Source organism: Pseudophryne corroboree, chromosome 11, assembly GCF_028390025.1.
Source record: "Pseudophryne corroboree isolate aPseCor3 chromosome 11, aPseCor3.hap2, whole genome shotgun sequence".
In the NCBI taxonomy this organism is placed as follows: Eukaryota; Metazoa; Chordata; class Amphibia; order Anura; family Myobatrachidae; genus Pseudophryne; species Pseudophryne corroboree.
Genome location: NC_086454.1, coordinates 243,726,884 through 243,741,028, shown reverse-complemented (window position 1 = coordinate 243,741,028; position 14,145 = coordinate 243,726,884).

Here is a 14,145-nt window from a genome sequence, read left to right as displayed (position 1 = left end):
GAACTCCTTTTCAGTAGGGTTTAAAGCTCGCCAGGTATCAACTAAGTTCAATCGCTTGGCTAACCACGGAACACCTAGTTTAGGAAGAGGTCTCGCTCTGTTAGAGTATTGGGATTTATCCATGTATAGGGAGGAAACCAGATTAAAGTCACCACATACAATTAAAGATGAACTATCACAGCCATATAATTTAACCATAAGTGAGGTGAAAAATGTTTTTTTATACGTGTTTGGGGCGTATATATTACCTATATGGTACAGTTTATTACCCAATTTAACCTGTATGATGACATACCTGCCTTCTGGGTCTGCATCGACTTTCAAAACTTCAATGGGTAGAGATCGTCTCACCAAAATTGCCACTCCACATGATTTAGAATTGAGCGATGCTGCTCCTAATAGGGACCAGTTTAGCATCTGTAGTTTTTTAGTTTCCTGTAGAACCAAGTGCGTCTCCTGTAAACATGCAATGTCAATACTATGTTTGTTCATATAAGATAAAATTTTCCGCCTTTTAGCTGGCGTGTTAATACCTCCTACATTAAAGGTGCATATCTTAACCTTTGACATACCATATGAAATAAAGAGGCTTCAACTGGCACTGGTAAGACAATGTAGAACACTGTATCTCTGTAAATAGGTGCAAGATTAGGGGGGGGATGGGGGGGAGGGATAAGACAGAAGGTAAAAAAAACATGACTAGGGGTACAAAGAAAAGAAAAGTAAGAGAGAGAAAAAGAGACAGCAAATATGAGAGTAATGAAACATACATCACTCAAATTGACTAGTAGTAACAAACGGACTTCGGGTGGAACACAAACAGTTGTTGGTGACAACTATGTAAAGTTAACAGATGGGCGGGGCTGCTCCGTTACCGCCAGCTATAAGGAAAAAGCATAATTGGGAGAAAAAAGAGATCATAGCTCATACTCACGAATTGAGTTTTATAACTAGAAGCAAAATGACAAAATGGCAGAATTTTACATGGCCAGACAGACTCAGTATTTTCAAGCACAAGAAACATTGTGATAGATTCTTGTTAAGCATTAATAAAAGAGTAGGGTAAATATAAGGAGAAATATTACTCCGGGGCGTCAGAAATATCCCTGGTGAGGGACTCTTCTTCCTCCTTGAGAAAGGCTTCTGCGTCTCCAGGGGTGTTAAAGTCAGTAAAAGAAGATCCCTGAAAGATTCTTAGCCGAGCTGGGTATAGCATAGCAAATTTTCGTTTGTTTTGTACCAGGAGGGAGCAGACGGGACTAAAGGTCTTGCAAAGACGGGAAAGTTCCGCAGAATAGTCCTGGAAAATCCGTAGAATGTTACCTTCCCACCGGAGCTCAATCTTCCGAGAAGCCTTCCATATTGCATTCTTATGTAGAAAATTTAAGGTTTTGAATATAACCACTCGTGGTCTATTAGAGCTTGCACGCGTCTGGTCACCCATTCTGTGTACACGTTCAATTACCATGTCAACACATACCTCTTCAATATGGAGCAACTTAGGCAGAGTGTTTCGCACAAAATCTTCCAGACTTGGGCCCTTAACAGATTCGGTTAGACCTATTATACGAAGATTACATCTGCGCGTACGGTTTTCAATATTGTCCATTTTATCAAGGAGATGTCTATTGTCCTTTTCCAGTCGTCCTACAGTGGTTTTCAACTTTTCCATTTCATCCATTGTCACTCCAAGGTTAATTTCAGCATTTGATACCCTGGTAGAGAGTTGCTGCAATTGGAGAGTAATGTCTCCTACTGCCTTCTGTAATAGAGGAGCCATGGTGTCATGAATAGCCGCGACAATATCTCTATAGGTCAGTGGCGTAATGGATGGATCAGAATCAGTACGCACCTGTGATTGAGCATCATCAGCTCCCGCTTTAACCGGCTTTTTTGCAACTGGTTTCACAGGGCTGGAATCGGCGCTTGTTATGGAAGATTGCTCAGCGCGTCGTTTTTCTTGCCTGGGAGGCATTGCTGACGGGATTTTAGATATATTTGACGGTCCCAGAAATTTTTCCATGTTGTGCAGGACTGGTGTATTATTTATGCCTGGAATATCTCTGGGAAAAGCACTGTCTTTTATAAGCAATGTATATAATGTATATAATGTTGGGGCTTATAACAGACTTAACGGTTTTTACAGGTATGCTAAATTGAGTGAAGTGAAGGTTAAATTGTACTCTTAATGCTCAGACTCTATATCACAGAGTTTGTAACGGGAGACAGGTAGTATGAGACTCACAGTTCCCAGGTCTTACACTGCTGGCCTTCTCCTTTGTGTACCTGCATGCACAGGTCTTACCTTCAGCCACGTTGTTATGCTAGTAACCTTGCTAGCTGACACTAAGATAAATATAGCGTGGATATCACTGGCGTCACTGGCTAGTATCTCGTGGGCGGTCGGGATTTCAATCTGTCCCCAGAAAGCGTCTCCTCTGTGCGAGCAACTCAGACTGTGTGCCCAGACTCTGGCGGTACTGGCTGGTGTCTCGTGGGCGGTCAGGATTTCACTCTGCCTCCAGAAAGCGTCTCCTCTGTGCGGGCAACTCAGACTGTGTGTCCAGACTCGGCGGCTCGCACCACAGGCTGATGTTCAGGCTGGAGCTCCAAGACACTTCCGCGCAGTGTCTCATCAACGCGGGCAGCGTGGGCGTCCGTCAGAGCAGGGTCACGGGTAGCGCCTCAGGCCTTCTCCGGAGTTCGTCACAGCAATATCCACTTCGTTGCGGGACGGGCGTTCTACATGCCGCTGACCATCATCCAAGTACTAGGGGGTCTGGGTTGTAAAATCTGTCCTTGCTTGAGCTGGGTATCTGGCGGCAACGGAGGAGCGCACAGGAGCTGCTGCTTACTCCGCCATGCCGGAACCGGAAGTCCAGGAATTAAGATTTTTAAACGTTTAAATTTCCAGATTCCCTGACTGTTGGTTGATTGGGACATTGTGGCAATATGTTGTGATGTACAGGGGCCTTTACTTTACGAATATGTTATTACAGGCTGCTACAATATAAATCTGTCCTAGGGCTTGGGTTAATATAAAGCACAAAGTTAGAAAAGTAATTACAAATAGATTTATCATTTGGATTAACAAGAAGTAAAAGTAGTAGTATGACTGAGTTATAAATAGTGGCAACAATAGAAGGAAGTTGAGAATTGGATTTGCCATTGTTTCTTTTTGGAATTTTTGAAAATTGACACAATTGGTCACTTGTCATCTAAGAAATGAAATATGCAAATAAACACTGTAAGAATACAATACACAGACTGGCACTGCTACTTCAGCAGGTGGTCTTCAGTATGCCGAATGTCGGGATCCCGACGCACATTATACCGGCGCCGGAATCCCGACACCCGGCATACCGACAGCTATTCTCCCTCATGGGGGTCCACGACCCCTCTGGAGGGAGAATAAAATAGTGTGGCGCGCGTAGCGTGCCACCGTGCCCGCAGCGAGCCCGCAAGGGGCTCCTTAGCGCTCGCCACGCTGTCGGTATGCCGGCGGTCGGGCTCCCGGCGCCGGTATGCTGGTCGCTGGGAGCCCGAGCTCCGGCATACCGTACTACACCCACTTCAGCTACTTGTGAGCCACTTAACAGAGATAACAAGGTTGTCTAGTAAAATTCTTCTTATACAGTATGAAGTACGAACATCCAATAGAGCAAAATTAATATCTAAAAGGGCAAAACAACACGGAACCTCTCACTTTTAAATTTTTGTGAATCCCTTAAAAAACAAAATCAGACTGCCTTTAAAGAATATAAAGATGGTTGAATGCAGGGACGTGTAGTGAGGTAAATGGCTCAGGAGGCATTGGCTAGTAACAGAGCCAGATATACACACAATATATGAGCCAAAGGGTGCATGTGGGCATTATACACAGGTGCAGCAGTATAAACTCCTGGAAATTTGGTGAGTTTTGATTAGAGATGTGCAGAAAAGATTGGCAGGTGAGTCACTGCCTCACCTGTCATAGACTATTTAGTCCAGAGTTTTGGTTATAAAAATGATTAGAATAATACAAAGAAGATATTTTTAACATATTCTTTGTATCTTTCATATACTTTATACAGTCAAAGCTCTAGAACAAACGATAGTATGACAGGAAAGGCTCTGCATTACCCCACCGCATGTCACTAGTTGGACGAGTAAGATTACTCATCCTTCTACCAAACCTTTATTTCAAACAAGTTTCTCCCTTATAAAGCACAGATAGGACATACAAACACCACTCAGAATGGTCCCTGGTAGAAGTTAAACGTATAAACACATCACTGCAAGGCAACAATGCTTTGCCACCACATTTTTCCATTTTGGGTATGTTGCCAGTTGCAGGCCATACAAAACATACAAAAATATAAAACCATACAAAATTAAGGATATTAGCATAATGTAACGATGTCCTCTTGCTGAATAAATGTGCTTATTTTCTGACTAGGTATAGTTATGTTAAAGTGTAGTCCTGTCAGCAAGCTCATCGCAGTTATGCCACACTCCCTTTTTGTCTCCAAGTGTTCTAAAACAGATACAGGTATTTATTTCTAGTCACTTCAAACCACATATATGCAAAAGAACATTTAAAACATTTTTTTGTGTAAACTGTTTTTTTATTAATTGAAGCAGCCGACAAGTCATTACAGCAATACATTTCCAAAGAAGGGGACAAAAACATCTCAAAGCATATATGTCAATACCATACGTTTAAAGCACCCAAAGTATGGAAATAAGTTGTCTGCATAACTTATAACATCAGAACTTATAAAAAGGAAAAAAATTTAACAAAACAGCACAGAAAAATAGGAAAGGAGAGAAAGAGAGAGGGAAGATAAGGAAGAAAAAGAAGGGGAAAGATAGTAAAGGTAAAGTCAGGTAAGAGTGTCTGCGCAGAAAGGACGATCACTTTTAAAAATAAGGGGGGGGGACTTTAACAGTTAGGGAACTGAGACCCATTGGAAAGATACCTTACACGGAATATAGGGAGGATTATGTAGCCATGTAGGAACGGTACACAGGAGATTCTTTAAAGTCGTACCAGGGAAACCAGATAGCTATAAAGCTAACGGTTTTCCCAGATGAGAAAGAGATCAGGTCTTCCATGTCTAAAAAGTAATCGATCTTTGTGAACCATAATTTAATCGAGGGTGATGAGGTGGATCTCCAAAGAGTTGGAATAACCGCTTTTGCAGCGTTGCTAAGGTGTCTCAATAGGGAGTGTTTATAGGAGAGCGCCCCCGCGGAGGTGTGATTGAGGAGCCAAAAACCCGGGTCTTTCGGGATTACATCCCCTACTATCAGTTCGGAACACCTGAAAACCTCTGCCCAAAAAGGGATTATAAGAGGGCAATCCCACCAAATATGTACAAAGCTCCCTGGGGCACTTCTACATCTCCAGCACAGATTCGAGAGGGAGGGAAACATTTTATTAAGAACAAGAGGAGTCCTATACCACCTGTATATGAGTTTATAGAGGGTCTCTAATGTCGATAAGCAAAGAGAGCTCGCCTGGGTGTTACTAAATTCGGAATCCCAATTGATCTGTATAGGTAACCCTAACAGATCCGTCTCCCAGGAAGCCGTGAAGGTAGGAGGTTGCGGAAAAAAGTTTTCCATAATAAGCACATAAATTTGTGAGATCGTAAGCGTGGGGGAGCTGTGAGAAACGCATAGTTTTTCGAACCCGGTGAGATCTCTAGTTATGTCAGGAAGGTTCTTGGAGGATGTTATGAAATGATGGACCTGCAGGAACCTCCAAAACTCGGAACTAGGTATGTTCCAATGAGACTGGATATCTGAAAATGAGCGCACCCTACCCGAACTCACCAGCTGACCGACCCTGAAAATTCCGGCTTCTGCCCATGGAGCAAATGCTGTCCCATGGAGACCCGGAACAAACTCGGAGTTATGGAGAAACGAGGTTAAAGGGGACCATTTGGAGGATATATGGCTCTGAGATTTCAACGTGGCCCATAATTTAAGTGTGGGGGAGACCGTGGGATGAATAACCCTCGGGAGGATAGGAAGCCAAGGTGCAATTTCAATATAATGTGGAAGACATACCTCCTCCAGAAGAACCCATTGTTTGCGATCTTTAGCCCGTGACCATTCCAGAATCCTATTTAAGTGTACAGCATGATAGTAGTTAGAAATATGCGGGAGTTGTTGCCCCCCTTGATGTTTTCTCCTGAATAAAATATCATGTCTAAACCTGGGTGTTTTGCATCCCCAAACAAATGCACGAATAAGACTCTGGACGTCCCGAAACCAAAGCCGTGGGATGTGTATTGGAAGGGTCTGGAGAAAGAATAATATCCTAGGGAGGGCATTCATTTTGACAACATTAATCCTGCCGAACCATGATAATCTTAATTTCTTCCATTTCTGGAAGTCCAGGCGAAGCCTCGCCAGCAAGGGGCTAAAATTCAGGGAGAATAATTTGGATAAATCGTTGGACAATAGCACCCCCAAATATTTTAATTTGTGATCGTGCCACATAAAAGGGAAGGCATGTTTCAGACCCTCGACTACAGCAGGAGGGGTAGTTAAATTCATAGCAATGGATTTGGAATAATTTATTTTGAAGTTAGAGAGGGCTCCGAACTTCTCAAACTCTACCATCAGGTTTGGCAAAGAGGTGACTGGTTTTGAGATTATAGCGAGTAAATCGTCGGCATATAAAGCCAATTTATATTCAGTCCCTTTCACCAGCAAGCCCGAGATATTCGGATTGGCCCTAATACTTCGAGCTAATGTTTCCATACAAAGGACAAAAAGTAAAGGGGATGGTGGGCAGCCCTGTCGTGTGCCATTGAAAATAGGAAAGGGATCAGAAAGGGAGCCATTAATCCTAATTTTGGCGGACGGGGAAGTATAAAGAGATAGGATTCTATGAAGACAGGTATTACCGAGCCCGAGATGCTTCAGTATGCCAGACAAAAAGTCCCAGTCCACCCTGTCAAACGATTTTTCCGCATCGGTCGACAGTATGATTGAGGGGGACGAAAGCTGGCCAGCATAGTGAATCATATTGAGCACTTTAGAGGTGTTATCTCTGGCTTCTCGGCCTAAAACAAATCCCGTCTGATCTCCATGTATCAAACCAGGCAATAATAGTTTAAGGCGATTTGCAATCAGTTTGGCAAAAAGTTTTATATCTATATTCAATAGTGAAATTGGCCGATAACTGGAGCAAAGACTGGGGTCTTTACCCTCTTTAGGTAAAACTGCAATATGGGCTTCTAGTGATTGCGGGGAGAAGGGCGAGTGTTCCGATATAGTATTGAAGGCTCTCGTGAGTAGAGGGACCAATTTCTCCTTGTAAGCTTTATAATAAGCAATGGTATACCCATCAGGGCCTGGACTCTTGCCATTGGGAGAAGATTCAATGACTTTCATAACCTCTTCATTAGAGAAAGGGGCATCTAAGTCCTCTGCTTCTTTTGTGGATAGTTTGGGAAAGTCTAAGGCCCGTAAGTAGTCAGCTATGGCTGTTTGATGGGACGACTTGTCCGCTCTTCCCGTCGGGCCGGCAATGTTATATAGAGTGGAATAATATGCCCTAAAGGCCTTAGCGATATGAGGTGTCTCATGTTGGGGCTGACCGTGACTATTTTTAATTGTATGGATAAAAGTAAGAGCACGTTGCTCTCTAAGGGCTTTGGCCAGTAATTTCCCGGGTTTGTTACCCCATTGGTAGTATCTGCTACGGCATTTCCGATAAGAAAATTTGACTCTGTCAGAGAGTAGCTTATTCAGATCAGCCCTAGCAGCTTCAAGATCAGCATAATGTTGTGGGGTTTGGGATTTCTTGTGTAAAAGCTCTAGAGATTGTATCTTAGATAATAATTCTCCCCGGAGTTTCTCCATCTGCCTTTTACGGTTAGATCCTATCTGGACACAAACCCCTCTAATAACACATTTATGTGCTTCCCAGACTGAGACTTTAGAAATGTCATCTAGGTCATTGGTACTAATATAGGAATCTAAGGCGTTGTCGATTCGAGACCGGCAGTCCGTGTCCTGCAAGAAGGTGTCGTTAAAACGCCAGGACCATTGACGATGTGTCCTGGGAGGCAGGCGTAATGTGAGATTAACTGGGGCATGATCTGACCATACAATTTGTCCTATAGATGCATTGGAAAGAAGGTGTAGGTGTCGGTGACTCAGAAACAAGTAATCAATTCTAGAATATGTCTGGTGTGGGTGTGAGAAAAAGGAATAATCTGTTTCGGCAGGATGTGTCAGTCTCCATGTGTCAATCAGCTGGTGGTCGAGCAGGGTGCGCCTCACCCCCCTATGTTCCCTCTCCGACCTGCAAGAAATCTTTTTAGAATTGTCCTGGGTGGGATCTAGGGTCCAATTTAAGTCGCCTCCCATCACCGCCACCCCCTCCAAGAGAGGCTCCGCGTTTTCCAAAACTGAGGACAGAAAGGAGGGTTGTTTAGCATTTGGGGCGTATATGTTCAGAAAAGAAAAACGTTGGCCGTATATATCGCATTTCACCAGCAACCCTCTACCTTCAGCTAGTCTATGAGAAGTAACATTAAGAATAGGCAGGTGGCGAGCCAATAATACAGCCACGCCTAATGTCTTACCGGCAGAATTATTAGACAGGAAAACATGAGGATAGTAGTGACATTTTAGGGACGGCACATTCCCCATCTTAAAATGCGTTTCCTGAATAAAAGCAACGTCAACTCTCTCATCTCTAAGCCATTTGAGGAGTTTAGATCTTTTCTCAGGAACATTCAACCCTTTAACATTAAGGGTAGTGACATGCAGATCATTCACCCCCATCGGTACGGCAGACCTAAGGGCATTGGAATAATCATCCCTACGACAGACACTGATGAGGGGAAAGGAAGAGCAGCAGGGGAAGGAAATAAAAAGAGAAGGAAAGCAGAGAAAGGAAGAAAAGAAGATACAGCGTGGAAAACCTCGCTGTGAGGAATCATGATATTAAACAGAGATGACAATCCTAGAAAAAGGACAGCTGCAAAAAGGACAGGAGCGGAATCCTGCCAACTCCCAGTCCAAAGAAACAGGGGATGCAGCATAATGGGGTCCTACGGGGGGCCCAGGACAGCGACCATCCACAAACTATAAGCTAAACAAATATAAAGTATTACCGAGGAATGCACATAGGCACAGGCGAAACATATATAGAAAAAATGAAGGAGAAAAAAAAAAAAAATCAGGAAATATGCAAACTTATATATACATATATATATATTTAAACTTAAAACTATCTATCGAGGTTTCATAAAGGCTGAGCAATAATGTGTATGAGTATCGTCGCAGAAGTGATGAATGTGGTTTAACCAAAAACAAAATATCATAACGACGATACTCCATTACTCATCCATGAAACCATTACATTACAAAATTACAAAAACTGATCTCACATGTGAGCAACACGTATCCCTATTTAAGGAAAAGAACCAAATGTGTGACATAAGTAACAGACTTCCTGTCGGCATGAGACGACACCTCCCCCTCAGGGAGGCTCAGTGGAGCGAGAGCTAGGAATAGTTCCCTGCATCCGTGGGGAACGCACTTGTTGCCATGCGTCGTCTGGGGGGAGCACAACAGGTAAGTCCGGTATGTGGTGAAAAGCTTCCCAGTCTGGCAACGGTACTGGAGGTATACCCAAGGTCGTGAAGAAGGCCTGTAATTCCGAGGGTCTGGAGAGACTCGCGACCTTGCCGCCATGAGAAACCTGAAGGGAAAAAGGGAAGCCCCATCTATATTTCAGTTCAAGTTTCCTTAGAGAATCTGTAAGAGGCTTCAAGACTCGCCGCTGCTGCAAGGTCGACCAGGCGAGATCAGGAAATATCTGGATCTTGTCTCCTTGGAAGGTAATACTGTCCAGCTGACGGGCCGACCTCATTATTTCCTCTTTTTGGGCATAGTAGTGGAGCCTGCAAATCACATCGCGTGGCCTGTCAGACGGCAAGCCGCGAGGACGGAGGGCTCGGTGGGCTCTATCAAATATGATGACTTTGTTCGGATCCAGGTCAATAAGTTCTCCAAATATTGTATTTAGAGCATTTGCCAGGTCAGCCTGTTGAACGCTCTCAGGTAGGCCCCGGACTCTAATATTATTTCGCCGGCCGCGATTATCCATATCTTCGATACGTGATTTTAGGAAAGAGATATCGTCCCTTTGATGTGACAGCACCTCCCGGAATTTAGTCAGAGAATCCAAGCTAGATGTCTCATGGCGTTCCAGAACATCAACACGGGTCGCAATTTGAGACATGTCTTGCCGGAGCGCTGTCACTTCCTGAGTGATGGTGGAAAGCAAACGAGTCTCCAAGGCCAGAAAATCTTGCTTCGTGGGAAGCGATTTTACATGAGATAAGATCTCGCCTATCTCCGCAGACAGAGAGGGGACCTGTGGAGTCCCTGGGGACGCCATGTCGTCCAACAGACCGTGTAGTTTCGGGAAAGCCGGGACCGTGGAGGAAGTAGCGGGGATTGAGGTTGGAGTATTTAAGAACTGGCGTAGGTCCGACGAATGTCGGTTCGCAGGGGATGAGATCGCGTCCGGCTTGGTCTTGGCCTTTTTTTTCTTTATCCCTCTCACCATGAGATCGGTCTTCAAACAAAGCAGTGCAGTATTACACTTTCACATATCCTCGGCACTAGTACAGCATGTGGACCGTCGCCGCGTCAAAGCCCCCACGCGGCCTTAGGGCAACATCAGGCAGGCAGGCACATAGCTAGGGAGCCTCACAGCACCAGGACATCTGGCTTGATCAAATCGAGGTGCAAATGCGGGACGCTATGCTTCGCAAAGTGTGCGGCCGTAACACCTCTCCACGTGCTTTGTGGACCTTCCTTGCCAGAAGGGGTGTTTTATATATACATATAAATAGCGGCAGCGGGTGATAGGCTGTGTTAGGCACCGAAAGCAGGGAGCCAGCTGGAGCTAGATAGGGGCACTTTTGCGGGTGGCAGCGAGCTCACCACCTCCAATTTAATGGATGGCCCTACAATCACCACCCCCCCTCCCCCCCGCTGGGGCACCGCAGGTCACCAGCCCGGAGACCGCACTTACTTTCAGATGCCCAGCGGGAGAGAGACAGCCAGGAGCAGTCCGCCGGTTAAGATGGCCGCCGGGCGCCCGCCTGCCCCGTCTCGTGCGGCGAGTCTCCGAATCCTCAGGACGCAGGGGAGTGTGTTCAGCGGCAGGGAGCTTCTCCTAGCCGCGGCCGGCGGCAGCGTGCAATACAGAGCTCCGGAGGAGACCCGCGGCCTGAACCGGAGGGTCCCGGAGCCGCCGTCGGCGCGGGGAGGTAATCGAGGCCCCGGCCTTGCGAGCCCCGCAGGCCGCAACCCGCAGGAGCAGTTAAAACTGCTCCCCGATTCCGCGGTACCTGCGGGGGCACAGCAGGGAGATCAGGAGGGATAGGGGGGATGTCGAGGTGCCCAGATGAGTCCGCAAGGGGGGTATAAATGGTTAAAGGAGCTCTGGGTCTCAGGAGCTCCACTAGAACGCAGCGGCCTCCTTCAGCAGCCAGGCCACGCCGCCGAACATTTAAAAATTGAGACAAAATCTCACCCAAACTGAACCACAACTTTCACATTTCTTCGAGGTCATGTCCACTATCTTACAAGTGCCAAGTGGGAGTGTATACTGTTTGCCTGATGTCTGGAAAAAGAAACATCCCAGGCACTCATGCTTTGTCTCATTGTAAATACCAAATTGCTTTCTAACAAATATTTAAAATGCCCGCTCTAATATATAGTGCGGACGCCAGTTGCATCTTATTACCATATATGATAAAAGTGCACTGTACGTCGCAAAACACTACATCCCTTAAGAGAAAACAATACACGTACACATTATCTGAGTTCCAAAGCTCATTGATGTATATATTTGATATTAAAAGGATATTTATTCAATATATCACAATGTACAGTATAGTATAGTTACATGGTTACAATTTATACAGTAAGCAGTTAATACAAACTAAATCAAATAGATACATGGCCAGCGATACAATTAGCTTATTTTGCTCAATGCTTTCTACGCTCCAGTTCCTCCATCTTTAGCTGTGTCTCAACTCCAGCTAACAGAAGCAAAATATTACCAACACTCCATCTCGCTCAGGACCCAGGGGAAAAAGGACAGAGACTTCTGTGTGTCTCTTCAGCAATACACTATGGCCAATATTTACTAAGAATTCGAGTTTGTCCGTTTTGTGTTTTTTTTTCTAAGTCCCAATCCGGGAATTCACTAAGCAGAAAACTCGGCAGTGTCTGGTCTATTCGTAATGGTTTGATTGGCAAAGTTCTGAAATACAAATGAATAGACCATCGGTCAAACGCGGCTGTTATTTCATACAATACGTGCATTCACTATTCATTCGTATTTGGGTGTTAGTCTCTGAGTGCTCAAGTGCGGGTCTATTTTTTTTCGATGTGTTAAAAAAAGCAGCAAAAAAATAGACCTGCTTTTTCCAGTCGAGTTTGGATAACCATGCACGGATCAGTGAGATCTGTGCATGGTTATCTATGGGAAAGGGTCTGTTTAGTGTAAAAACAGGAAAAAAAATTGCGTGGTGTCCCCACTCCTAAGCACAACCAGCCTCGGGCTCTTTGAGCCGGTCCTGGTTGAAAAAATATGGGGAAAAAATTGACAGGGTTTCCCCCATATTTGATCAACCAGCACCGGGCTCTGCGCCTGGTCCTGGTGCAAAAAATACGGGGGACAAAGCGTAGGGGTCCCCCATATTTTTTGAACCAGCACCGGGCTCCACTAGTCAGAGAGATAATGCCACAGCCGGGGGACCCTTTTATATAGGTCCCTGCGGCCCTGGCATTAAATCACTAACTAGTCACCCCTGGCCGGGGTACCCTGGAGGAGTGGGGACCCCTTAAATCAAGGGGTCCCCCCCTCCAGCCACCCAAGGGCCAGGGGTGAAGCCCGAGGCTGTCCCCCCCATCCATGGGCTGCGGATGGGGGGCTGATAGCCAAGTGTAAAATAAAAGAATATTGTTTTTTGCACAAGAACTACAAGTCCCTGCAAGCCTCCCCCGCAAGCTGGTACTTGGAGAACCACAAGTACCAGCATGCGGGGGTTAAACGGGCCCGCTGGTACCTACAGTTCTTCTGCAAAAAAAATACCCAAATAAAAACAGGACACACACACCTTGAAAGTACAACTTTATTACATACATTCCGATACACACATACTTACCTATGTTCACATGCCGACTCGGCCCACGTCTCGACGGCGATTCCAGGGTACCTGAAAATAAAATTATACTCACCTAAATCCTGTGTCGTGTCCTTTTGTAATAATCCACGTACTTGGCAAAACAAAAAAACGGAAATCCGACCACGCACTGAAAGGGGTCCCATGTTTACACATGGGACCCCTTTCCCCGACTGCCAGGACCCCCCCTGACTCCTGTCAAAGAGGGTCCCTTCAGCCAATCAGGGAGCGCCACGTCGTTGCACTCTCCTGATTGGCTGTGTGCTCCTGTAGTGTCTGTGAGGCAGCACACGGCAGAGATACAATGTAGCGCCTATGCGCTCTATTGTAGCCAATGGTGGGAACTTTGCGGTCAGTGGTTGACCGAAAGTAACCTCACCGCTGACTGCAAAGTTCCCACCATTGGCTACAATGGAGCGCATAGGCGCTACATTGTATCTCTGCCGTGTGCTGCCTCACAGACACTACAGGAGCACACAGCCAATCAGGAGAGTGCCACGACGTGGCGCTCCCTGATTGGCTGAAGGGACCCTCTTTGACAGTAGTCAGGGGGGGTCCTTGCAGTCGGGGAAAGGGGTCCCATGTGTAAACATGGGACCCCTTTCAGTGCGTGGTCGGGTTTCCGTTTTTTGTTTTGCCAAGTACGTGGATTATTACAAAAGGACACAACACACAGGATTTAGGTGAGTATAATTTTATTTTCAGGTACCCTGTAATCGCCATCGAGACGTGGGCCGAGTCGGCATGTGAACATAGGTAAGTATGTGTGTGTCGGAATGTATGTAATAAAGTTGTACTTTCAAGGTGTGTGTGTCCTGTTTTTATTTGGGTATTTTTTTTGCAGAAGAACTATAGGTACCAGCGGGCCCGTTTAACCCCCGCATGCTGGTACTTGTGGTTCTCCAAGTACCAGCTTGCGGGG